Genomic DNA, 26,862 nt, shown 5'->3' with positions numbered 1-26,862 from the left:
AAAACCCTACGCTCCTCTAAAAGAGCACGTACACTAACTACACTGACGACACCCAAATCCTCCTACCCATCTCTCGGAAACTATAACACTGACTCCAGCGCACTCAGCAAACTATACCAAAGCATCCAGGCCCGGATGGCAGAACATGGCCTATGCTTTAATGACGAAAAACGAAACAGAACTATTCCTCATTGAAATGCAATCTCTGCTAAATACACTCAACAACTCCTACAAAACCAACAGGAACACCATTACTGTCGCAACTCTACTCTATCTTTAAGCAGACATGTAACTAACACTTCAGGAGCAGCATACATTGCAAAACTAATCAATGCCTGCAGACCTTTCCTGTCTACCAACAGCTGCATTACTTTCGCTAGAGCCCTCATACTATACAGGATCAATTACTGCAACTCCCTCTTTGCAGGCACCAATACTCGCAATATAAAAAAACTGCAGATCAAACCGTCAAACTTAATTCAACTCATCGTAACATTTCCAAAATTGGCACCACCGTCTCAACCCAGATCAGGAACGCATATATCGCTGCAGACATGTATGCACCACTTACTCTCTTGTAATCATTACCTGTAATTAATGTAATCAATGTACCTAATGCACCTCCTTCCATGCAACCTTGCTGTAACTAGGTTTCCATGTAACCAGCACCCAGATGCCCCCGGGTTCTGTGCGCTCAACAAATGCCAAAATAAAAATAAGAGAGCAGGAACCCAGGGTAACACAGAAAAGAGACCCAGAATGCAGAGAACCAACAGGTAATCCCCAGAGGTACCTGTAGGCCAGTGCACTACCAATTTTAAAGCATTCATTTGGCTCATGCACACAGGTACAGCCAGGGGACCTTCACCCCAAACTTTCAGTTTACTGCACAAACTGGAATAACATTGTGTGTACGGTTCTAGTCTGTTAATCACACAAATGGAACAAGTTACTTACCTGTAACTGTTTTTCTCCAGCATGGGTCTGACATGGATTCACATGCTCATGAATATTCCCTGTTGTCAGGCTGGGAATCCTCGGTAAAGAAAAAATCAGTATGTTTCGTTTCTGATCAGTCTTTCTTAGTAGTAACCAATCACTGGTCTCTGAGTCATACTACCCCCAGCCAATGACTGCGCCGAGGTGGCCGAGACAGATATGGTTCCCGGACCTTCTGGACTTGTCAGCGTCCCCACCAGTCAAACTGTCGACTGACGCAGATCTTCTCTCCCGAGAAGGAGGCGCCATCCTTCATCACAACCCGGAGTCGCTGAACTTGCAGGCCTGGCTCCTGCAGCACTAGAGTTTGGAGGATACGATATCCCGGCTGACTGCAGAGAGGTTCTTGCAAAGGCCAGGGCGTCCTGAACTCTCAAGTGCTATGGACATAAGTGGAAAAGGTTCTCTTTCTGGTGCCGTGCACAGAAGATTAACCCTCTACGAATTACGGCCCCTCAAGTGCTGCCGTATCTACTGTAGCTGGCCGAGGCTGGACTAGCTCACGCCTCCATCAAGATACATCTGGCTGCGATCTCCCGATACACCAGAACCACAGGACGGGCGTCCTTGTGGTCTCATTGTCTGGGGAAGGAATTTATGAAGGGACTGTTCAGATCGTTCCCGCCGGTGAAGGCCCCTGCCCCGGCGTGGGAGCTCAACGTGGTGCTGACCAGGCTCATAGGGGCGCCATTCAAGCCTCTTCATTCGGCGCCGTTGAAGTTCCTGTTGTGGAAAACAGCGTTTCTTGTGGCCATCACCTCTGCACGACGAGTGGGAGAGATCCAGGCCCTATCCTGCAAGCCTCCATACTTGACTTTTCATGACATGAGGGTGGTGCTGAGGACGCATCCCTCCTTTATGCCCAAGGTGCCGTCGGACTTCCATCTCAACGAGCCCTTGGTGTTACCAGTTTTCTTCCCGTCGCCTTCGTCACCGGCCAAGAGGACTTTGCACTCTCTGGATGTAGCTAGAGCGCTGAAGTGCGACGTGGACCGCACAAAGAGTTTTCGGAAGACGTCACAGCTGTTTGTGAACTTTGGACCTGTGAACCAAGGGAAGGCTCTCTCGAAGGCTTCCATTTCCAGATGGCTCTCCGGCTGCATCATGCACTGTCACCGGTTGGCAAACCGACCGTTGCCCTGCCGTCCGAGAGCCCATTCGACCAGAGCGATCGCTGCTACCGCAGCGTTCTTGTCTGGCGTGCCCCTGCTGGACATCTGCATGGCTGCTACGTGGAGGTCGACGCACACCTTAATGAGATTCTACTGCGTCGACCGGGATTCCAGGGAGGAGTCCAGAGTCAGCCAGGCAGTGCTGCACAACCTGTTTGCTTAAGGTGAGCCTGGTGAGGAGGTAAGAGATGCTTAATGTTGAGTTTTATGTAATGCTTAATGTTGAGCCTTGCCACCTCCCGTGGTTGTGCATGTGTGTACTGCTATGTATTCTTTATTCATGAGCATGTGAATCCATGCCAGACCCCATGCTGGAGAAGGAACAAGTTACTTACCTGTAACTGTTGTTCTCCAGCATGGGTCTGGCATGGATTCACATGCAAACCCTCCCTCCTACCCCTCTGCGGCTCTTCACTTGGTCATACTGCCACTTTACGTGCTATCAAATCTGAGGATGGCTGCCAGGGGCGGGGTTTAGGGAGAAGGCAGTCATTGGCTGGGGGCAGTATGACCCAGAGACCAGTGATTGGTTACTTCTAAGAAAGACAGATCAGAAACTAAACTGATACTGATTTTTTTCTTTACCGAGGATTCCCAGCCTGATGACGGGGAATATTCATGAGCATGTGAATCCATGCCAGACCCCATGCTGGAGAACCTAGTTCATTCACTGCCACCACTCTCCACTGGAATGAAGATTCGAGTTAAAAGCGAATGCAATTCCACATCCTCACACAGGCAGTCAAAGGTGTGGTTATATTAGCCCCTCCTTCCCCTACACACATAGGCTTGGTGTATTTATTTTATTGGTCTTTCACACCCCTCAACACCCCTATTTGCAACAGCGCCTCTTTTCCATATATATACGTCGTGTCACATTAGTCCCGTGGTCCAGTGAAACTACACAACTAAACCTTTGTGCATACTGAACAGGTGAGCTAATGCAAACACACTTCGTTATCGAACATATGGTCCAAGGAAACTAAGCATTGATGTACACCGAACAATCTGCTCCGTCGACACAGGTGGCTAGTTCCATTATTTGCACCTTCCTCTCTACAAACGAGTGTGGTTGCCTTGGTAACCCCTTTTCTCAGTAGCAAGTCTAGTTCCTTCACACCCCTCTTCCTTTCCTGAATACACACAGGCTTGGTTGCACCCAATACTCTGATCTCTGAACACAGGACAGTGGACCCTGTAGTCTTTCAGCTCTGTATGCAGTGTTTTCATTGCAGCAACATCACTGTACCTTGCAAACGTGTTGATCCATTAGCTACCTGTGTCGAGGTATGGATGTGTGAGTCTTTGTATGGTTTATGCAAATCAGCATAGTTACATTGGTCCCCCTTTCCTCTATAGTAGGGGTCTGGAAACCTTAGGCTCCCAGATATTTTTGACTACAACTCCCATCATCCATCTCCTTTGACTATGATGGTGAGGCCTGGTAATAGTTTTAATCCAAAACTTCTAGAGTGTCAAAGGTTGCGGACCCCTGCTCCATACACACACGTCTTTGCAAACCCCTCACTCAGTTCCACGTGTACACACATTTGCTTGCAATGCCGGTATCTCATCTACAAACATGGGTGTGGATGCATTTGTCCTTCTTTTCTCCATAGTAGGGTTGTACCAAACATCGGCTTTGTGTAAGTATTCGGCTGAATTCCAGCTGAAAAATAGCTATTCAGCTCTGTTCGATTAATATCTTGCTATTCGCCCCCAGTCAAATTCTTCGCCTTCTTACTTTAATGCAATGTAACAACACAGAAAGGCAAACATGGAGTGCAGATTGCAAAAGGGAATAGACTTAAACATTGTCTGAAAGCACCCCTGAATAAATATAAGAGTCACCCGCATATGCTTTGTTCCTATGGGAATTGCCTATGGAGAAACTTGAATTCATAAAAGGTAGTGCAGACCAGCAGAGATGGGGTAGTTGGCTCGGCGATATGTTATGCAGGAGTGATATTTTCCCACCTAAGAGGCCTCTGGGAAACGTCATGCTGGCACACCCTCCTCTGTATCAGTTGGCCAGATGGCATATAAAGAGATAGGTGTGAGGGCACTGGGTGGGTCGGAGTCAAAGAGCTGTGATCTGTTGGTGAGATTGGTAGGCGGGAAGGATGTTTGGAAATCAGAAGACTTTCCAAAATACCGACTGCCTCTTCTAGCTCAATAGGGATGGGGACGAGTGATTACCTGTCAAAGAGCCAAGATGTGGCTAGCATTTCCCAACCCATATTTGCTCTCAGGAGAACTTGCTTATTGGGAAATCTCTTGAATAACATTATAGGCCGGTCTGCCCCAATAGGAAAAATGTGCGAGATCTTTCTGTGTGGACCCAGAGCGATGGAGACGTTGCGGGACACGGGCTGAAGCGAGAGATGCATAGAATATACCATCGAGCCTTTCATTGTCTTGTCTGATGGGAAGGCGGTAAGTCTATGATGATTTGGTGGAAATAGTAACTGCCAAACAGTCAAGCTCCATCTTGGAGCTTGAAGGTTTTGGCCACATACATGTTAGACTTTCCGTACGTGCGATTACCCCGGCTCCAACCTTATTGGCCTCTCTGGGAGAGCCCTCTGCCATGTTTGGTGCATGGGAAGGGAGTCCCCTCTCTAAAAAAAGTACAATCACCTCACATGTACTCTCGACGTGCGCCCCACATGAGCGAATAGAAACTATTTAGATATTTCTTTGTGAGCTGGAAAATAGCTTAGAAAAGTACTTTCCACCTACGCCACTTTGCAACTGGAAAGAGATTGCAATGTGTGCAATTTGCGGTATACATGTGGCTATTTGCAACCCAGCACTTTCCATTTGTGAAGCCACCCATTTTGAGGAGCACTGGTTTTGACTATGCAAGATCTTTCAATACATGCTCGTCCCTGCTTTATTGTTCATTAAATAAGGAGGAGAAGTTGATTAAAGTCAAATGAAACATAGGGAAACATTTAGAATATTTTATGAAATAGGTAGGTGAAATTCTGCGCATGTGCTGTAGTTCTATAAAAATAAGTAAATCATCCATTAACTGTAAGCCACTTTTTGGGGTTTATTTCCACCAATGTTAATGTGTTAATGTGCTGCACATTTATATTGGTGCCAACATTCTCCAGATGGAGGCCACGTGCTTATGTTTCTCCCGTACCCGTGCTTTTCAAGGCACAGTAGTTTACACACAAGTTATGACGTGAATTTAGTGCATTCACTAATTGGTTTTACAGACACATTATTTATACACGTTGTAACATTGATCAATCACAGATGTTTACACACGTTGCTCCTTATTTTCAAAACATCCTGTTATTGTTCCTTCACAATAAACTAGTATCATCAAGTATTTCCAACCCTATATTTTCTTGTCACAGTATTGCTGCTCACAGATTGTTCTGAATGATTCCCTCTATGGGGAGAATCTGAGGACAGAGAAGAGGGAAAGGAGGCAAAGGAGGGAGAGGAGGCAAAGACACTGGTGATGTTGTCCCAAGGTATCAGGCTCTGTCGAGCCGCTTTGCTATGAATAACTTTTAGTTGAAGTACCAGGCCCTTGGGACGGCTCAAATAAAGGTGGTTACGGTTGTCTACGTGTTGGAGGACTAGGGCCCTAGTTACCTCGTCTTTAGGCGTCGTGTTTAGGAACGGAAGGATGCGTTTGAGCGTGCTGAGGAGGTAGTGACACTTCATAGGGATCTTCTGAACATGGGAGGCCAAGGAGGGTGTCCCATCCAAGGCCATGTTCAGGTTTATTGCAGGCGAACACAGCAAGGAGGCAGCCCCCCACAGAGGTCGGACACGTGAAGTTCAAGGTCCAAGGTGAGGAGGCACCAAAACAGCTGATCTCCACAGGGATAACTGTCGCCCGCACACATATTTGCACTGCACCACCACCATCACCCCCCCCCCAAACACCTGCTGCTGTTCTCCACAAATATAGGCCTGTCTGAATTACCCATACTATTGCTATACCAACAGCTTCGATTCCACTGGAACCCCTTTTTCCTCAACACAAACAGGCTTGGGCTGAATTCCCATTTCTGTATAAAAAGGTTTGATTGAGTGCATTGGCAGTCTTTTCTCCATAGACACGCGCTTGGCTGATTCATCCCTACCATCTCTCTATACAGAAGTTTGATTGGATGCTCTCTCGTTTTTACCTACCTATGTACCTACCTACCTACACACACACCTAAATGGCCCCTTCTTTCCCTATACTCTGAAGGTGCAGGGGATCGACAAAGGATTCAAAGGGCAGCTTTTCGTGTAACACACACGTTTATTGTGCTGTACACACCAGGGCAGGAATAAAAGTGTAACCAATGTAGATTGTGTCGCAACGAATCGTAGAGAGGGGCTATAGCACTGAATAAAGGCGGGGAATGTTCATAAGGGCCAGCGGCAGTCTCTGATGGGGTCGTCACCCCGTGATAAAAGTTCAGAACAGTTATCTCTAAAACAAAGTCACTCACGTTTCCTTAGGTTTCCCGGTCTCTCTGGAGTCTCTTGTTGCAGAGGATGATGAGAGGGGGTTCTTCTTTGGGCCAGGTGACCATTGATTTCTTTGCACTTGATCCTGGATGCATTTTCAGATCGTTGTCATTAAAGCCCCCACCCCTGCCAAGAGCAACATGCCACCAGTTTCTTTCTCCTAGTAAAAAGGGCCGGTACGTGTTGATCAATTTCTTTGGTGAACTTCCCAATTCCACCAGTTCCAGCCACACCCATGTCTTCTCTATTCCCTCCCCAAGTGATGTGTAGACATGCGCTCTGCAAGTGCTTCACCCCAGATCAACAAGCCTTTTAGGCTTTGTCTTTCGCCGTCAAGAACCCCCCCTGTCTCTTGTCCTTCTTGACTTTGCCAACGCAGGGTTACTTTCCTGGCCCTCATTGCACCCTCTGAAAGCACTCTTTTTCACTTTCTCCTCAATCGTTTCCCTCCTTCCAAACAAAATCACTCCCCTCTTCAATGCCTCCCTTTCCTTCCTCTTCACTCCCTACTGGATTCTAGTCTCCCCCTCCCGACTTCCTATCTTTCACACGCAATACTCCCACACAACCATAAAGAGTGGCCTCATTTTATATTTTAAGTTGTAGGCCAATTGGTTTACTAATCATTTGAACAGGTTTATGGCTTTCAGTGCCGACCCTATTACCGGGGAAGCTGACATACTTGTTTACTATCAATGTTTGCCCCCTGCTCTCTTGCAGGTGGCAACAATGGTGGCTCACAATTTTGTAATACGGCAGCTCTGCCATAGCAGCCACCTGGTTCTGCAAAGGTCCTCTTCTCTAGCCAAGACTGCTGTTCCTCTGAATGAACTTGGTGGCAAGCAGTAGTGCAGGCTTCACTCCATCTCTGCTTCCCGCTCTATGGTTCACACACCATGCTCAAAAACTGAGCACTCAGAAACCTCGAACTTTTTGAAAAGCAATGCATACATGTCTTTCCTCAGCTGGTGTTAGGGAAGACTTTTTTTTTGCTGCTTTCCTCCAATAGAACGTGACACCCTTTCATTTTTCTTTGTTTCCTGGCTTTTTGGAGGCAGGTAAAACCTTCTGCTTTCCTCCCCTTGTATTTTTGCCGATTCTTATGGGAAAACTGTTACGTCCTTCAGACTATTAGTACTAACAGACTGTGGGCCTCATTATAACTTGTGCGGAATGGGTTTAACGGCGCCGGTAATGGTGCCGGCGCCGTTAAACCCATTCCACACAATTACGAGGTCCCCTCGCAGGACCCGCTCTGGACGTCTGGTTTTAGCAGACGTCCAGAGCGGGTCCCGCGAGGCGACCAGGGAGCTAACAACGGGCCGGTTCATAATGGGCCCGTTGTTAGCTCCCTCCCCATCCCCATTGAGCCCTATGAAGGCTCGGATGGGAATGGGGAAGGACCGGGCCCGGGTTCCCTGAAGGAGGAAATACCGGGCCCTCCATACTCGGAATGGCCCGGTATTTCCCCATTCAGGGAACCCGGACACGATTTTGGAGGCAGCCCTTATTAAGGGCATGGCTACCTCCAAAGTCGTAAGGAGGCCCTATGTCTCTCTTTGTAAATGCCCTGCATTGTTATAATTGCACACATCACCCTAAAGTGAAGTGCAGTTAGGATACTTTGTATTCTTATAACTTTTTCTAGAACGGCTTTTTGGTTAATTTTACAATGTGCCTAGGGTGAGCTGGTGGCAGCGGATATTTTTCTACCGAACTTTATACATTTTCACTTGTGCACTTTTGCATTTGATATATATTTTTTAATTTAATATAGTGTGATACCGTTTATAATTGTACCTTAGGCACTTTAAAATAATTCAACCCAAGCAGATAAAATCCATATAACATCAATAAAAAGGTATTTTACCTCACAACATAGTTCATATATATCACAATATTTTTTGAACGTGTAGAGGTAAAACTTGCACCATTTATATGATGCAACCAGTTGGTGTCATAATTAATTTTCAACATTCATTTAATCAATCAAAGATATTTAATTACCTCTCAATAATGTGCAGTCTACGCATCTTCTATTCCATAGCAAAGATCAATGATTACAAGTGATAAAGATAAGACAGGTACCTGCAAGCATCTTAGTTAGAATTCTCTAGTCATAATGTCCAAGTTCTGTACAGGCTTTCGTAGATATTTCTTATGCAGGTCCTCACAACTACTGCACTCAGTAAACGTTGTATTGTTTCCAGTCGAGAGGTCTTGCATAATCAGCAAGTTCTACGCTGTACAGGTATACCCAAACGTAGGCCCAGCATCGACAATATAGGTAACTGGATGATCCTCATCAACATGAAACTTCTATACCTTACTGAAGGGAATTCTAATATATTTTCTTGAGGTCGGCTGTAAAAAAACTATGGTAGAGGCGAAGCCAACTAGTGTCTTTAGCTTCCTCACATGCTTGTAATGTCTACGTCTATCCCAGAATGTACCGTTTGTCGTCGTTAGCTGTTCTGTGATCTCATGAAAGTTTAGATCTCAATTTATTTTCCCATCTATTGTGTGAAAGAAGTTCTCGTCCGTTCTAAATTGATGTAGGGTGTGCTTCTTCCCGCTTTTCAGAACCTCTCCTAGCATAGACAATAAAGGACACGAGGGGCAGGAGCAGCCTTTTAAATAAAAGTGTGCCCTCCTTATCATTAACCAGGCATCAAGGGATGTGAGGCCTGTTTTCCGGCATACATAGTGGCAAACACAGAACTAGAAGCCATATTTTCTACTGAAGTTTGGTCAACCACGAGGCACTTCCAGCACAGTCAGCCTCCAAGCCATAGAATATAGCCAGGACAACACTTTGTGTACATGCCAATATCATCTCCTTCATGCTACAACCACCCAACCTTTTGACTGCAAAGGGCTTCTAAATGTGGACAGCCGTGCCACAAGGTGTTTGCTTTTCCTTTGGCCATATTGTTCTTTGGCTTTGTTCCTGCCGTCTCAGGTCAGGAAATTCCATGCATGGAATGTCCTCTTCCTGGGAAAGCTGTGACTGTCCGGTCCAAGTACACATCCAGTTGCCTGAATGACTGTTGCTGGTCAGATGTTGTGGCCAGTGGCTATCCATGATTGAATTGTGCAGATCCTTACCACTAGTGGGCTGGGGTGAGCTCCCATACTCAATCATGGATAAAAGGAGGGATCCTGCAATCATTTGGGATATCATTGTTGGAACCAGGTCCTCAATGAAGTGCTGCCAGGTGACCAGAGGACGAGTCCTGTATCTGACCAGTATCAACTCCAGGTGAATACTTGCTCCTCTGCCTGATCTGAAGCACGCCCTTGTCAGTGCTCCGACACCCTGGATCCATGGGAACAACCAGTCTCGACCCTTTCGGAAGTGTCCCTGGACCAACTGGTGACTGACCAGGTCTCTCCAGTACTACCTTGCTGCAGTCGTTGCCGTTCCAAGTGTATTCTTGGAACTTGGGAGGATCTTCTACTTGTACAGCAAGATGCCTGTGGTTCTATGTGAATATTCCACTTTTTGAAGGCCGCACATAAAAAAAGACCAATTTATTTAGGTTGATTTTGTGCAGCCCAAAAAAAGCCAGAAAAAGCACATGCCTGCAGGTGTTCTTGCAATTTGGCGGGTTTCACCCCCCAAGCCCACTTTCCACATTGCTCCCCCACCACAAACACACTACTCTGTTAGTTTCCCCCACCACTCCCCTTCACAAACATTACTTCTCACATGCACACACACACAGACAGACAGTGACACTCTCGCCTGGCACTCCTGCAACTCCCCCTCTGGGTCTGGACTTGCCCTGCGCGCACACATGTGGGTCAAGCGGTCTTTCTAAATCAGTCATTCTTTTGTTTGATTTTTTAAAATAGTTTTTTCCCTTTATACCGATGTTTGCTCCTCCATTTTCAGCCTTCTTGCATCAACAGCTCTTAGGATTTCTTGGTAATTGCTGCCTCCACCTTGGGCTCCTCATCTTCTTTCCACTCCTTTAGGCAATTTATATCTTAGTAGTGGAAAAAGGCTAATGTGCATAAAGGAAGACATTTTCAAAGTGGAAATATATTATGTGGTGTATTTTAACATAATTTATTACAATAGAACAAAATACGTTTTTTGTAAAGGATCTTGCTCCTTTTACACGGAGTAGTAACCTCAAACAAAATCTTTCAGAATCTGTTGAAAGTTTGACATTATACATACAATCAATTGTGGCATCTGCTCCTCATTGTCCTGATTCCACTTACAGGTTTTGGAATCAAATATATAATGTTGAGGGATTTCAGAGTAATATAATTCACGTGCAGCATGATTCGAAGTAGACATGAGAACATAAAATAAAGTAAATTGAAGTCAAATAAAGCTTAAAATGCACATGAAGAATATTACTGATATAATAATACATACAAAGAAATATTATAATGAATCATTACATAATACATAAGTACATTAAAAAAAGCAATTTATTTTGTTATAGAAATAGTGCTTAATCAAATGAATTTCTGTTTATATGTTTTAAAAAAAATGTATATATTTTCTTAGTGTATGCAACTTGAAGTATGCTGTTAAAGTGGTATCCCTGTCTTGGGCCGTTTCTGCAGCTAATTGAATGTTATTGTTGAAATACACATTTTGTTCACCTGGAAGATGAACTTGAAGTCTTCTTGTTGTATGCATAAGGAAACCGCTCCGTCTAGCGGTGATAACAGATAAAGCAGGCAGGACGGCTTTGGGCCAACATACATCTGGCCTTTTATTATATAGTATATGATTTCCGTCAAGGGTTCTTCTGTTCTAGTTGCTGTACTCATTCACTTAGTAATTCAGGTAGCTCATCACCTCAGTGACTCGGAAGGGTCCATTCTACTGGGCTATGTGACTAAGTCATGGTTATGGCCCTGTGAAAGGGGTGAGGGAGAGTTGAGAGGACCCCGGTCCTCCTACATGCCCGAAGCCATGTATGCAAATAGGTGTCCATTTCGCTGGCCCAATAACCACCAGCCCCTGTCCTGGCCAGGTCTCTTTCTCTTCTCTTCTCTTCTAGGTGGTTCTCAAACTCCACCGACCAGAATGCACCCAATTACCCAGACACCTACCATGGATAATATAGTTCCTGGGAATCCACACCATTAAGAGAAAAAGTAGGACAATGTAACTGGGCCCAATGAACAAGACACAACCTGAAACAGGAGGAATGGACTGGTTCCCCCCATGTAAACAGACCAGGCTTCCTCATTCAGCTCCTGGAGCTGAATGGGAAACCCAACAACTATCCCACAAAACAGCGCCTGCTTACAGAGGAACAATGGGGCAGCTTCTGCAGAGTGGGGACTACCAAGAGACAGCCTAATTATAGGGGAGACTAGGAACAGTCCTAAAACCCTGTTAGACCACCAACTTACTGAGTGAATGGGAGGCACAGAAAACAAACAACCACAGTGACCCCATGGCAAAGCTTAAGACAGTATAGGGCCAGGGCTAGAGGGAGAAATCCCAGACCTCGAGGGATAGCTCAGACAGAGATTTGCCAAGGGGAGCAGCTAATTCAGCTAACCAATGGGAGCATCGGGACACTTTTAGGGAGGAAGGGGGGCTGTAAAAAGCCAGCAGAGTCAGTTGACAGTCAGAGGTGTACAATTGAGGTCAGAAGCAGAGAAGGTGAACAAAGACCACAGCGTAGAGTGTAGCAGGTGAACATTTGGAGTATTCAATGAGGGTTAAGGTAAGGTGTTCATACTGAGGGAGTGGTAGCAATTTGGCAGATTGTATGTGAGAGTGATTGAAGGTATATTTGGAGGGACAGAATGGGAGCGGGTTGACAGTAGGTGTCAGTGTGTGTGATAGGGAAGTGAGAGGCAGGATAATAGGGGGAAGTTTTGGAAGGAGTAATATTTCCTGGGAAGCAGATAAAATCAGGGTGGAGACAGGAGATGGGGAAGAGAGCAGTAAGATCAGAAGATGGAGAGGAATAGAGAAGGGTGGAGAAGAGGCAGGCAAGTGAGGAAAAGGTTGTGAGATGATCGTCTCGAGGAAAAGGGCACACAAACAACTGGATTACAACACCAGGTCATCATGGGAGTGCCTGAGGGAGTCAGAGAGGATAGGGATTGACTGGGTTTTGTAACACTATTTTTACTACTACAACAACAAAACTGAAAACATATTTGTCTTGTCACTTATTGAGCACCTTGCCAGAGATGGTAATTTAATTTTTGATGTGGTAAAGTGCGCAAGTACTTTAAATTGCACCTCATGTTTTTGAAACTTGGTCTTCAAAATCATAGATGTTCTTTTGTTTGTAGTGTGCTTGTTTAAGGTGTTGTTGAACCAAATCCATGACCAGGGCCATCTGTTCTCCTATTCAATGGGTGGGTTTTACAGACTACATTTGCTGTCTCCTTTGCTCTGCCAAGAAATCTCTGATTATTTCCAAACTCCAACTTTAACCCAGAAGCCAGCCCCTTTCTATATTTTTGGGGGAAGGAGTTAATGGAATCACTAATAGTTTCAGTGTGTGCACCTGCAAGGGTTTCATTATAGGGCCTTTGGATTGGTTTAAGCATTTTGGTTCCACCCAGTAAAGCATAGGTATGTTATGTTAAAAGAATGTTATAAAGCGCAGCAAATTGCCTGAAGGGGTCTTGGCGCTATAGAGCTTGAAAGGATTCGATCAACGCAGGCCATAAATGGAACTGAATCGGTTTAGTCAAAAAAGGTACATTTTAAGATGTTTCCGGAAGAGCAGCAAGTTAGGTTCTCTGCAGAGCGACACTAGAAGCAAATTCCAAATTGTGGACGCTTGAACCAGAAAGGTACAGCCACCCTACCTTTCTTTCCGGTCTTTTGGAATATTAGGATTCCTGCCCTGATTAGATCTTGATTTGATCTGATTGGCAAATGTATAGCGCAACAATCGCGCGAGGGCATCTTGGTGCTAACCTAGCAAGAGGATGAGAGGATGCTGGCTAAAGAAGTTGAGTCTTCAAAGCTTTACGAAGGCAAGATGGTTGGAGGTAGCTCTGCGAAAACAGGGTAAAGCATTCCAGAGGCCGGCCGGCCGCAACTATGGAAAATGCACAGCCTCCAATGCGGGAGTATTTCACTGCTGGAACAGGCAGCAGACAGGCATCGGCGGAGCGTAAGGCCCGTCTAGGAACATAGGGCTGGGATTTAGCCCATCGATATTCGGCCCCGCATTTATAGAAGGCACGGTTAACCAAACATAAAGCCTTAAAATGGATATGCTTGATCACAGGGAGCCATGGAGTTGGGTCAAAACCGGAGAGATATGGCAGCAACGAGGAGTAGCTGTAGCTAACCGTGCAGCAGAATTTTGAAGAACCTGAAGACTCTGCAGAATATGAGCAGGTTGAGACAAAAAGAGAGAATTGCAATAGTCAATAGAGGAAGAAACAAAAGCAGACACCACGGGTGCGTGAAAGTGCAAAGGATTAAAAGGCAGACCCCAAAGTAGGAGTTTGATTTCAAAATGACCCTGTTGGCAGACAGCGCTAACCTGGGGTTCCATAGACAGGGAGGAAGAGAGTTTCACTCCACGATCTTTAACAGTAGTGACAGGCTTTGGAAAAGGGCCAAGAGAGGAGGGCCAGAAATCAGGGGTCCAGGGAGAGGAAGCCATGGAAGGGCGTACTTCCAGCACCTCGGTCTTGTCTCCATTCAATTTGAGCCAGTTGTTCTACATCCATTCTCCCACAACATCAAGGCACACCCGGAACCTAGCCACTGACTCAGAGACGGACAAGTCCAAGTGCACCAGGATTTGCGCATCGCCTGCATAAGACAATCAGAGGAAGCCGTGGGAGAAGATCAATTTGGTCAGTGGTTGAATGTAGATGTTGAAAAAGCCTGGGGAAATAACAGACCCTTGAGTGAAACCACAGAAAAGATTAACCGCCTAAAAGAGGAAAGGGGAAGTGAGAGGGTTTGATGACAATCTGCGAGAAAGGAGGTGAACTATGCCAGGACGGAGCCCAAGAGGCCGGCTCTGGATAGGTGACCCAGCAGGGTACCATGATCGATGGTGTCAAAGGCGGCCGAAAGATCAAGCAGCAAAAGAGGGTTAATGCCGACTTTGTCATGGGTCCATGCTAGGTCATCCATAACAGAGACCAGGACGCTCTCGGTTCCCCACCCCGGGCGGAGACCAGATTGCAAAGAGTAGAAGAAAGAGGATTCTTAGAGAAAGGTGGTGAGCAGAGGACAAGCTAGAGATTTCAAAAGCTTCATAAAGAAGGGGAGTAGAGAGATGGGCCGGAACTTCGCTGGAATAGAAGGGTCAAGTGAGGTTTTTTTTCACCAATTGAATAACCGTAGCATGTTTGAGGGGGGGCTGAAATCGCCCCAGTCAACAGTGAAGTGTTCACTGCCATAGTCAAAAGGTGGATTAGATAATGCTAAGTGGGATCGCATCTTGAGGGGAGGGTGACTTAAGTCGACAGATAGCAGCCGCAACATCGGTGGGAGGGGAAGACTGACCAAGATGCAGTTGCAGGCAGCCCTACAGAAGGTGGCGGCGGGGCAGCAACATGAGGTAGCCCTGCACTGATATTGAGCCTAATTGTCTTCTTTCTTTGTTGACAAAATCAAAACTGAGAACATCAAAGTTCATGCGAAGGGGGAACCGGATCGGGAGACATAGAGGAGAGGCCACGTACGACCTTGATAAGTTTAGTCTCACAAGGCAAGTGGAGGCATAGAGGTTACATTTCAAAGCCAGAGATGTAGTATTGGGGTATTGGAGGCTTTTGTGGACAAGGCACATGCTTTTGAAGAGGATCTGGCTACTTACAGAAAGTCATTGTAAGGAGTGCAGTGGGAACATGATCATGTTTTTGAGCACAAAATTTAGTCACTGATATGATTTGACTGTTTAGCATAAGCTTGTTATGCATAGTAATGCCTCGGTTCTTAACTTTGGGTTTTTACTCGGGTAGTTTTTTTTCTCTGATAAGATATCATCTCCTTCTTTTAGGTCGACCACAATCTGTGTTGTCGGCATAGTTAAAAAAGGTAACACCAGATTGATGGATGGAGAGCCTCCATTTAAGGGCAGAGATATAGATTAAACAGAATAGGTGAGCGAGAAACAGGCATGAGTTTGTTGAAGCCGATCCAGCAGAAAAGACTGGATCCATTTAAGGACGTTGTTACGCTCAACTGGCTCCCACAGCGGCGTCGATCAGAACTGGACAGCTGCGGTCTCCACCAAGGTGACGCATAGGGCCGAGATGACGGACTGGATTGGCCCACCGAGCTTCGTTTGCGTGGCCCGTAGGAATATGTTTCTGCAAATGGAGAAAGGGAATTAGCCACCCCTGGAGTTGAGTGTAATCCCCCCCCCACCTCCGCTGTTCTCCCCACAGAGCACCTTTGACGTCCCCTCTTATCGCCTCACCTGAGGGTTTGAAAAGATGAGCTCTCCATCCTGCATCGAGCGCAGGGGCGCGTTGATAACCAGTTGCTTCACTGGCTTGAAGGAATTGGTGAGTTCCAGAACAATGTTGACTCTGATAATCTGTAGTTCGTAAGAGTTCACATGTCTGACTTCCACTCTTGTCCAATTCATTGCAGTTGCAGCTTGACCCAAGCAAAGAGTTCCTCGTGGTAGCTGACAGAGTTCAGGTAAGGATTTAGCTTATCCTATACAGTTCAACAAAATATGGCCGGGATGTAACCTGTTGCTTGCTCCCTTGTTCAGGTATGGAGAGAAAATATGAAGTTCGGGGAATAATGCCTCCGGCGGTAAAATTAGGTAGGTCTATTGCGGTGAGATGAGTTCCGCTTGTTTGTCCCTTTGTCTCACCTAGTCGTCCGTTTGTTTTCCCCTTAGGGGTCGGGGTACGGCGAGGATGCAATGGAGGCTGCGCCGACCCGTGAAGAGGAATAGTACCCCCGGCGGTAATCAGGTAAGTCTTTGGGGGTAGTTACTATTGCCTCGGTTTATTCCCTTGGCTCACCTTTGCTGTTCTTGTGTCCCCCTTAGGTGCCAGAGTGCGGCGGGAACGTGCAGAATGATGCGGTGGATCGTGAGGATGCTGTGAAGGCAGGTGAGTTCTGCGCGGCGCTGCCGAAGGCGAGGCAGCGCGTGTGAAATGCTTCTTTCTTCAGCTCGATGGCACGGTGAATCCGGAATTCAGGTAAAGATCGAAGGTCTCCTTTTATTCTAACCTTTCTCCTTCTGTTCTTCCCTTCTTTCCAGGAGCTGCAGACTCGAGGCGGGCGTGGCAGAAAACTGGATGCAGGCTGGCAGACACGGTGAGCATTACGCTGCAGGATGCAGAATAACGCGAAGCGTGTGCTGCTCTTCGGGCGTGGTTTAAGTAGCCTCCAAAGTAGTCCCAGGTAAGTATTCCTCCCCAGCCCCACCCGAGTAAAAAATAGTCCCTAGGTAAAATAGTCCCTTCCAAGCCTCATTTGGCTTGGAGCTCTGCAGCATGTCTGCATCAGGTAAGCTTGCAGCATGGTCTGCATCAGGTAAGTTCCTTTCTATGAGCCTGGCGCCTATGGCGCCAGGACTGATTCTCCATATGAGCCTGGCGCCATAGGCGCCAGGACCGCACCCAAACAGCCCCTAACAGGGGCTTTTGGGCTTGCTCAGAATGACTTGATGCCTGCTTCCGGGGTTGCTGGACCTGGTCTGGTTCCCCGGGGGTAGGCATCATGACAGCACTCCCCCCCAAGGCCCCTCCTAAAGTCGTTCTTCCCCGAGGTTTTGGTTTGTCTGGGAAATTTCGGTGGAATCCTTTCACCAACCGAGGTGCATGTACGTGGTCACTAGGTTCCCAAGACCTTTCCTGTGGTCCATAACCTTTCCAGTCAATCAAATAAAAAAGTTTTGACTTCACCATCTTGGAGTCCAGGATGTTCTTAACTTCAAATTCGGGTTCTCCGTCTATAAGGACGGGATCTGGCGGCTTGGTTAGTCTTGTCCCTGGTTGCACTGGCTTCAAAAGTGACACATGAAAGACAGGATGAATTTGCATATTAGCAGGTAAGTCCAACTTAACGGCCACCGGGTTGATAATGGCCTTAATAGAGTAAGGCCCCAAATAACTAGGGTTAAAGGTCCGCGTTCCCTTGAGCGGTTTGTGTTTAGTGGCCAACCATACTTGGTCCCCTATCTGGTACTGTGGAGTATCACTCCTATGCCGATCAGCATCTTTCTTATATGTCTCCTTCGCCTGTTTTAGATGTGCAGTTGCTTCCTTAAAGGCTTGTGTAATCGTGGAGTGTAGATGGTCCACCGCGGGCATTTCTAGGTGTTGGGGTGAGTCAAGGTCTGAGGTTCGAGGGTGGTGCCCATATAGGGTATAAAAGGGACTTTGTCCAGTTCCAGAATGTACTGAATTATTGTATGCATTTTCGGCGATCCAAAGAATGTCTTTCCAATTACTCTCAGTCTGATGTAACATGCAACGCAGGTATTGTTCAAGAGTCTGGTTGGTCCTCTCCGTTTGACCATCGGTCTGGGGGTGGTGACTGGTTGATAACCTCACGTCGATTTGCGCCAGTTGACAACATTTTTTCCAAAAATGTGAAATGAATTGACTGCCCCGGTCAGAGACCAATACGGACGGAAATCCATGTATGCAAACAATGTTTGAGGAATTCTTTGGCCAGGATTGAGGCTGAAGGTAGTCCCTTTAAAGGAATAAAGTGGGCCATTTCGGAAAAAAGATCCACAATAACAAGAATGGTGTTAAACCCATTACAAGAAGGTAGGTCAGTAATAAAGTCTAACGATAAGGTGTGCCATGGTGCAGGCGGAATGTCTAATGGTGGTAAGAGTCCAGCTGTTTTTTTCTTTTGACTTTTGTTTTGGGCGCAAACACCACAAGACATCAAAAATAATTTAATATCCTTTCGCCAGGTGGGCCACCAGAATTGTCTTTTAATTTTTGCATCAGTTTTTGCAATACCTGGGTGTCCCTCCATTAGGGTATCATGATAACGGGAAATGACTAACTCTTGTAGTTCCTTGTGTGGCAGAAATAGGCGCCCTTGGTAATAAGGCAGATCACTGGTGACCGAGTAGTCCGGGCCTTTCTTTACCCAGTCCTGCAGAGCTGTAGGATTAAAGAGTTGCTGGACTTTAACCTGAATGTCCTCTAGTGTCTGTAGAGTGGTCATGCCAAGAATCCTTTGTTCGGAAATTATAGGTACTGGTTCTGAGTTCACTTCTGTCTCTCCCATACCTATTCGGGATAGGGCGTCAGCTTTACCATTCTTACAACCTGGTCGGTAGGTAATTACGAAATCGAACTCGGCAAAGAACAGTGCCCATCGGAGTTGACGTGACGATTTGGCCTTGGCGGTTTTTAAATACTGTAAGTTCCGGTGATCGGTGATCACAGTAATGGTATGCCTGGCACCAAGAAGATAGTGCCGCCAAGCCTTGAAGGCGGATTTAATGGCTAATAACTCCTTGTCGGTAACTGCATAATTTAATTCAGGTGCCGAGAACTTTCTGGACCAAAAGGCTACTGGGTGAAGCTGGCCAGTTTCAGGGTCCCTTTGAGACAGGACAGCTCCCATGGCTGGACTGGATGCATCGGTTTCCACAATGTATGGAAGTTCAGGGCGCGGGTGCTTTAACACATGTGCAGACGTGAATTTCGCTTTCAGCTCTTGGAAGGCTTTTTCAGCTTCTTCAGTCCATATAAAGCATTTGTTTTTCCACAGGAGTGCTGCTATGGGATGTACGACATGTGAAAAATCTGAGATGAATCTGCGGTAGAAATTGACAAAGCTGAGCATGCTTTGTACTCCCTTGACTGAGCTTGGTGATGGCCACTTAAGGATTGCGTCCACCTTTCGTGAGTCCATTCGGACTCCCTTTGGGGTCAGGATAAACCCAAGGAATTCAACTTCTGTGGCATGAAAAACGCACTTTTCTAGTTTTGCATATAGTTTGTGCTGGCGCAATTTTTCAAGGACCGCTCGGACGTGCTTCACATGGTCAGATTCTGAAGAGGCGTATACTAGAATATCGTCGATATACACGACAACACAAACGTCAATGAGTTCACGAAGGACATTGTTCATGAAGTATTGGAAGGCTGCTGGTGCATTGCACAACCCGAAAGGCATCACCTGGTATTCGAATAACCCATACTTAGTGCGGAAAGCAATCTTCCATTCGTCGCCCTCTTTTACTCGTACCAGATGGTATGCCCCCCGGAGATCTAATTTAGTGTATATACAAGCGTCCTTCACTTGGTCTAGTAGTTCAGGGATCAGAGGCAATGGGTATCGGTTCTTAACAGTTATCTGGTTCAATGCGCGGTAGTCTATGCACGTTCTGAGGTCACCTTCCTTTTTTGGCACGAAGAACAAAGCTGAAGATGCAGGGGACTTGGATGGGCGAATAAAGCCATCGGCAAGGTACTGGTCTAAGTATTGTCGTAGGTGAAGGTTTTCTGGTTACGTAAGGGCATAGATTCTGCTACAAGGGGGTTGTGCACCAGGTATGAGATTGATTTGACAATCGTACGATCTGTGAGGAGGTAAGGTGTTGGCCTGTTCCTTTTGGAAGACATCCTGGAATTCTTGGTATTCTGGAGGTAGTTGCATGACTGCTGTGGTTACTGTGGCTAGGCCTGCGTTCTGATTTTTCTTTGGGTAACAGGTTTGTGCACAATCCGGGAAGGTTATTCTCTTTTCTCGCCAATCAATACAAGGATTATGTGTTTGCAACCAAGGTATCCCCAGTATTATTTGGAACTGTGGGGCTTTGATTAGATCGAACACAATAGTCTCTCGGTTCCCATCCTGACCCAATCTCTGCGGTGGAGTGAGTTACAGGCCCAGAGGCAATTTCAGTTCTATCGACTGTGGTGATGACGTCTGAGGTGGTTTTTCGGCAGAGAGGTAGATTCATCCTGGAAGTCAATTCATAGTCCACATAGTTTCCTATGGCCCCGCTATCAATGTATGCCCTTACTGCGTGCATACGTGATGGTTGCCCTGGATCTACGAAGACCATTGGTATGATGAAATGCGAGGTCTGAGTATCCTTCTTCAAGCTCGGCAAGCCGACCACTACGCTTGTCGGGCGTGGTCGTTTCTCCGAGTCTGACTCCATATGGCCTTTATCAGCAGCTCCTACCACCTTCTTAGGTGGTTTTACAGGGCAGTCCCGTAGGAAATGCCTAGAAGTTCCACAATATAGACACAATTGCATTTGCTGTCTCCTTTCTCTTTCCTTCTGGGTTAAGGGTCCTTTAACCCCTCCGATTTGCATGGGTTCTGAAGCATCTGCTCCTTTGGGATTAGCGTGGGTTTTTACCAACACACGATTCTCAAACTTGGCTCGATCAGCCTTTCTGTTCTGAAGTCTGTGATCTAACTGGACCATTAAGTCTATATATTCAGCGCAGTCTTGAGGTGGATTCACGACTTGAGCCAAGACATCCTTGAGTTCACCTCGAAGCCCTCGATGAAATAACGTGATTCGTTTTCCCTCAGGCCATTCAGTTTCCACTATCAGCCTATTAAAGGTCGCGATGTAGGATCGAAGGTCCTGGTTACCCTGTCGTAGGGACAAAAGTTCGTTGGGCCTGCCCTTGGGAGTGCCGGGCAAATAGTCTTTCCATGCTCGTTTGAAAGCCCTGAAAATCCCAAAGAATTGGGTCATCCCGAGTGACTAGTGGAATTGACCAATCGACTGCACTGCCGCTGAGATATGACAATACAAAGGCTACCTTGGCTTGATCGTTTGGGAAGGCTCCAGGTCTGCATAAAAAGTGCAAGCGGCATTGGTTCATAAATACGGCGAACCTTTTGGGGTCTCCGGCAAACCGTTCTGGTGGAGCTAATGGAATATTTCCTGGTAGGTTTATTTGCACAGGGTTACTTGATAACACAGGAGCTGGATTTCCCCCGGAACCAGATAGGGGCGCTTTTCCAGCCTGGCTTTGCAACAGTTGCCTAGCAGGGTTATCAGTTCGCTCCTTAGACAATATCAGTTCTCTCCTAAGAGCATTGGTTTCTTGACGGGCGGAACACACTTTAGTCCTCAATTCCCCTAGTAATTGGGCCAATTGGTCAGTCTCAGAGGTATCCATAACGCCCGGGTGGGAATTTGTGGGTAGGCTTTGTGTTCTGTTACGCTCACCTGGCTCCCACAGAGGCGTCGATGACGGACTGGACTGGCCCACCGAGCTTCGTTTGCGTGGCCCGTAGGAATATGTTTCTGCAAATGGAGAAAAGGAATTAGCCACCCCTGGAGTTGAGTGTAATCCCCCCCCACCTCCGCTGTTCTCCCCACAGAGCACCATTGACGTCCCCTCTTATCGCCTCACCTGAGGGTTTGAAAAGATGAGCTCTCCATCCTGCATCGAGCGCAGGGGCGCGTTGATAACCAGTTGCTTCACTGGCTTGAAGGAATTGGTGAGTTCCAGAACAATGTTGACTCCGATAATCTGTAGCTCGTAAGAGTTCACATGTCTGACATCCACTCTTGTCCAATTCCTTGCAGTTGCAGCTTGACCCTAGCAAAGAGTTCCTCGTGGTAGCTGACAGAGTTCAGGTAAAGATTTAACTTATCCTATACAGTTCAACAAAATATGGCCGGGATGTAACCTGCTGCTTGCTCCCTTATTCAGGTATGGAGAGAAAATATGAAGTTCGGGGAATAATGCCTCCGGCGGTAAAATTAGGTAAGTCTATTGCGGTGAGATGAGTTCCCCTTGTTTTTCCCTTTGTCTCACCTTGTCGTCCTTTTGTTTTCCCCTTAGGGGCTGGGGTACGGCGAGGATGCAATGGAGGCTGCGCCGACCCGTGAAGAGGAATAGTACCCCCGGCGGTAATCAGGTAAGTCTATGGGGGTAGTTACTATTGCCTCAGTTCATTCCCTTGGCTCACCTTTGCTGTTCTTGTGTCCCCCTTAGGTGCCAGAGTGCAGCGGGAATGTGCAGAATGATGCGGTGGATCGTGAGGATGCTGTGAAGGCAGGTGAGTTCCATGCGGCGCTGCCGAAGGCGAGGCGGCGCGTGTGATATGCTTCTTTCTTCAGCTCGAAGGCGCGGTGAATCCGGAATTCAGGTAAGGATCGAAGGTCTGCTTTTATTCTAACCTTTCCCCTTCTGTTCTTCCCTTCTTTCTAGGAGCTGCAGACTAGAGGCGAGCGTGGCAGAAGACTGGATGCAGGCTGGCAGACACGGTGAGCATTACGCTGCAGGATGCAGAATAACGCGAAGCGTGTGCTGCTCTTCGGGCGTGGTTTAAATAGCCTCCAAAGTAGTCCCAGGTAAGTATTCCTCCCCAGCCCCACCCGAGTAAAAAATAGTCCCTAGGTAAAATAATCCCTTCCAAGCCTCATTTGGCTTGGAGCTCTGCAGCATGGTCTGCATCAGGTAAGCTTGCAGCATGGTCTGCATCAGTTAAGTTCCTTTCTATGAGCCTGGCGCCTATGGCGCCAGGACTGATTCTCCATATGAGCCTGGCGCCATGGGCGCCAGGACCGCACCCAAACAGCCACTAACAGGGGCTTTTGGGCTTGCTCAGAATGACTTGATGCCTGCTTCCGGGGTTGCTGGACCTGGTCTGGTTCCCCAGGGGTAGGCATCATGACAGCCGTTGCGTTGAAACCCTAGTTTATGAAGCCTGTCAAGTAGGATCTGGTGGTCAATGCTATGGAATGCCACCGACCGATCCAGTAATGTTATTGCACTCTTATTACTCCGTCCGTTTTCTCTCTCAGATAGTCCAGGACAGAGGTTGTGATTAGTTCATTGCTGTGTAAGGGTCTAACGTCCATCTGGTCTTTGCCTAATAAGTTTGTATTCTCAACATAATTCTGGCTCTGACTTACTAATATCCTTTCTAATTATTAGTAGTTGAGAGATGAGGCGAAAATTGGTTTAATCTCAGAGCCTTTCCAGGCATCTGGGAAAATTCCTGAAGTGATGGAGGTATTGAATAAATGAAGTATAGCCTCTAGTAATAGAGGAAAGAGTTCTACTCTGGGGGCAAGTAGGTCCCCAGGGGAGCCAGAGCATTCAGCGGATGCGACAATTAGTGTAAGATGAGAGATATCTAGGTTCAAAAGGTGTCAAATATATTGCCAGATATTTTGCTACCTGCCGGTTCCGCTTGCAGAATTTGTTTTGCATTATTGCTATGGATAAGCGGTTTGTAAATTTGTCGATTTTGTTAGTGAAATGAGCTGCTGTTTGGCCAAACCTTGTGATGGGATTATTGAAATGTATCAGGTTCATTGCCGATTTCATTTACAACAGCAAACATCTTCCCTGCAGTATTTGAAGTACAGTCAATTTTGTCTTCATAAAAATGCAATCTTTTTTTAATAAACAAGTTGGTACTGTTTAAGTATTCTCAGGTTCACCTTGTTATTTACGCTGCACCTTTGTCTCTCTAAATGTCTTACTTTGCAGCAAAGGAGGTTTAATTCTTGAGCAAACCATTTCTTATTTTGTTTCTGATGGTGCCGTGGTTTGATGAGAGAAGGTGAAGCTCATTTGTCAATTATCCCAGAAGTTATTGTTTTATTTGTTTAGTTTTGTTCTACTTTACTTCTGGAATGTGCCCATAGAAACCACACACATCATTACAATAATTGAAAAGTTTCATCAGTAGAAACCAATTATTAAAATCATAATTATAAGTTATTTACAGAAATCTTCATCTAGTTGTTCCTGCAACAAAAATAAATAAAAATAAAGAGTTCAGACATGAGTTCATTTGGACCTACTCTGGCATACCTTTGCCAGGTCACTCGAAACCGTGAAGACAACCTCGTTATAGCATCATGTGAAGATTAGACTTGATAATTAAAGAAGACTAGAAATAACAATGTTCTGTGTAAGGCTGAATAGTTTAGACAGTCCAGCAAGAAATGAGTTGCAGATTCAATCACATTGGGGGGGGGGGGGAAAAACAATAGTTCAAAAGTCACCTATACAAATACTTTGCCATCGGGAGTATATTAAGCTGAAATTGCATGTAGAATACTCTATTAAAAATAGGGGAAATTCCATTAGATATTAGTTCCGAGGTTAAATCGGTTTTGTATATAATGTAATCTGGAAAGATTTGTAGTTTTACTGGGTTTAGCTATCCAATTGCCACAAAGTATCAACTTTATTTTTGATGTCCCTGTACATTTCAACTGTGTTTGTGATATTCTTATCCAACATAGAAGCATAATCTATCCTGTATAATAGAGTGTATATGTCGAAACCAGAACCCCCATTGACCTCTCAAGGAGAGTACCACATACCATAACATCTCTTTGTAGTCACTTAATTTGTTAGATTTGTGCAAATGGAGCCAAAAATAAGAGATTTGTATTATGCAAAAAAACTTCACAGATGTTAGTCCCGCTTCTAAAAACAGACACAGTGGGGGTACTCGTGGGTAAACTCAAAACCTGTTTCACAAACGTACTTTGTTTTCGTTAAAGGATCTGACACCTTCAATGCCCCATAATTCACTGCATATGGTGCAGCTGGGACTGCTTGTGCTTTATAGATCTCTGGAACCGTCAGTGGGGCTCGATATCCTAAACGTTGATTTAGTTTATTTGTATCTCCAGACCAACTTCTTAACAGTTCAATCTTCTTTCGCTGGGCGCTCATTTTAAGTTCTTTTGAAATCTTAAACCCAAGTAGTTGTAATGCTCAACTTCCTGGAGCACTTTCCATCAATTATAATTTTGGTCTTGGACTTGCAGTATGGGTTACATGTCATCACCACAGTCATTTCGTGGATCACTGTTAAGCCATCTTTTTACAAAAATCTTACAGGATATCAACCTGATTTTGCAGCCCTATTTTATTTTCGAAATTAAATCGGTTATCAGCATGTAAGCAAAATTCCAACCTTTCTTTTGGCGATCTGGAGGGGGGGGGGGGTGTGAACCTTAGCATTCAAATATTCAGCACCAAATGGTTAATATAAAAAAAAAGGAAAGGTAAAGGGGATAAAACACATCTAACAAACCCCACTGGCCACTGGGAAGGCACCTGTTCTTTCCCAACCTGCCCAAATCCAACGACTGCTGTATTTCCTTCATAAAGTCTTTGAATGGAGCAAAGGATATCTGGCGATCTTCAAATTCATTAGGGTTTCCCACAATGTATTTTGATGTACTGAATAGAATGCAGTTTTAAAATCTATTAAAGTTAAATATAATGGTTCCTTCTTTAAAAACCACATATGTACTTAAACATACAAAATGCCTGATCAATGATATCAGTCGCACGTTTAAAACCAGCTTGTAAATCTGAAATTAATATCCTGTGCCCAATTCTCCAGACTAATTTGAAAAACTCCCATGTGCCTACACTAAACTACCAATCAAACTGATTGGCCTGTAATTCCCCGGGGATTGCTAGTCTCCTTTTTTTATATATCGGAACCATTTCGGCTGTTTTCCAGCTGCAAGTGGTATAATCAGCCGTATGCAAACTGCTAAAAAACATGTTAAAAAGGGGATCAACATTGTGGCTGATGAATGTGGATTCTAACCGGGCTCAGAGCTTTCCCCAGCTTTTGCAATTTGAATGCGTTCTCGACCTCTATCTCAGAGATTCTAAGCATGATATTTCCATTTAGTTAATTTCATAAATTGGAGGTGGTTTACCATCTCCTAGCTATACAAATTACTAAAGTACAAAATCCATTTGTCTTTAGTAATACAAGTCTCAGCTTCATGGTGACATCCATCATTATTAGATGACATCTCGGAGATTCCATGTCAAAAGCTACGAGAGTCTTTGTTCCTGTGACTCTTATCAAAGTTTCCCATCTCTCAATCTCTGCAGTATGTTTCTTTTTTCCAATTAGTTGTTTATAGGCTGTGGGGAGGAGCAGGGTACGTACTGAATTGTTTATAGCTTTTACCTCTGCAGGATCACAGATTTTGCGACTCTACATTCTGTTATACCACGAATTACATTTTCTGGCATCATTTTTAATTTGATTGGCTAGTTTGGTCACCATAGGATGGAGGTCATTCATAAGGGGTTGGTAGAATAACTCTAATGTGACCTTAGCATACTTTACCTCCAGCTGGCAATTTTTCAATAAGGGCACAATATCATGGGAGCATCAAGACCATCTAAATGTGGCTTCTGTCATTAGAGAAAGTAATGACAGAGAAGGGTAGTTCTTCTATTACTGTAGTTTTAAAACCTAGCCCAAGGCAAACCGGGTCATGGCCACTCACAA

The sequence above is a fragment of the Ambystoma mexicanum genome, chromosome 9, assembly GCF_040938575.1.
Source record: "Ambystoma mexicanum isolate Mex_15411 chromosome 9, UKY_AmexF1_1, whole genome shotgun sequence".
Taxonomy (NCBI): Eukaryota; Metazoa; Chordata; class Amphibia; order Caudata; family Ambystomatidae; genus Ambystoma; species Ambystoma mexicanum.
The sequence above is the reverse complement of the archived record's forward strand: the minus strand, read 5'-3'. Positions refer to the sequence as shown.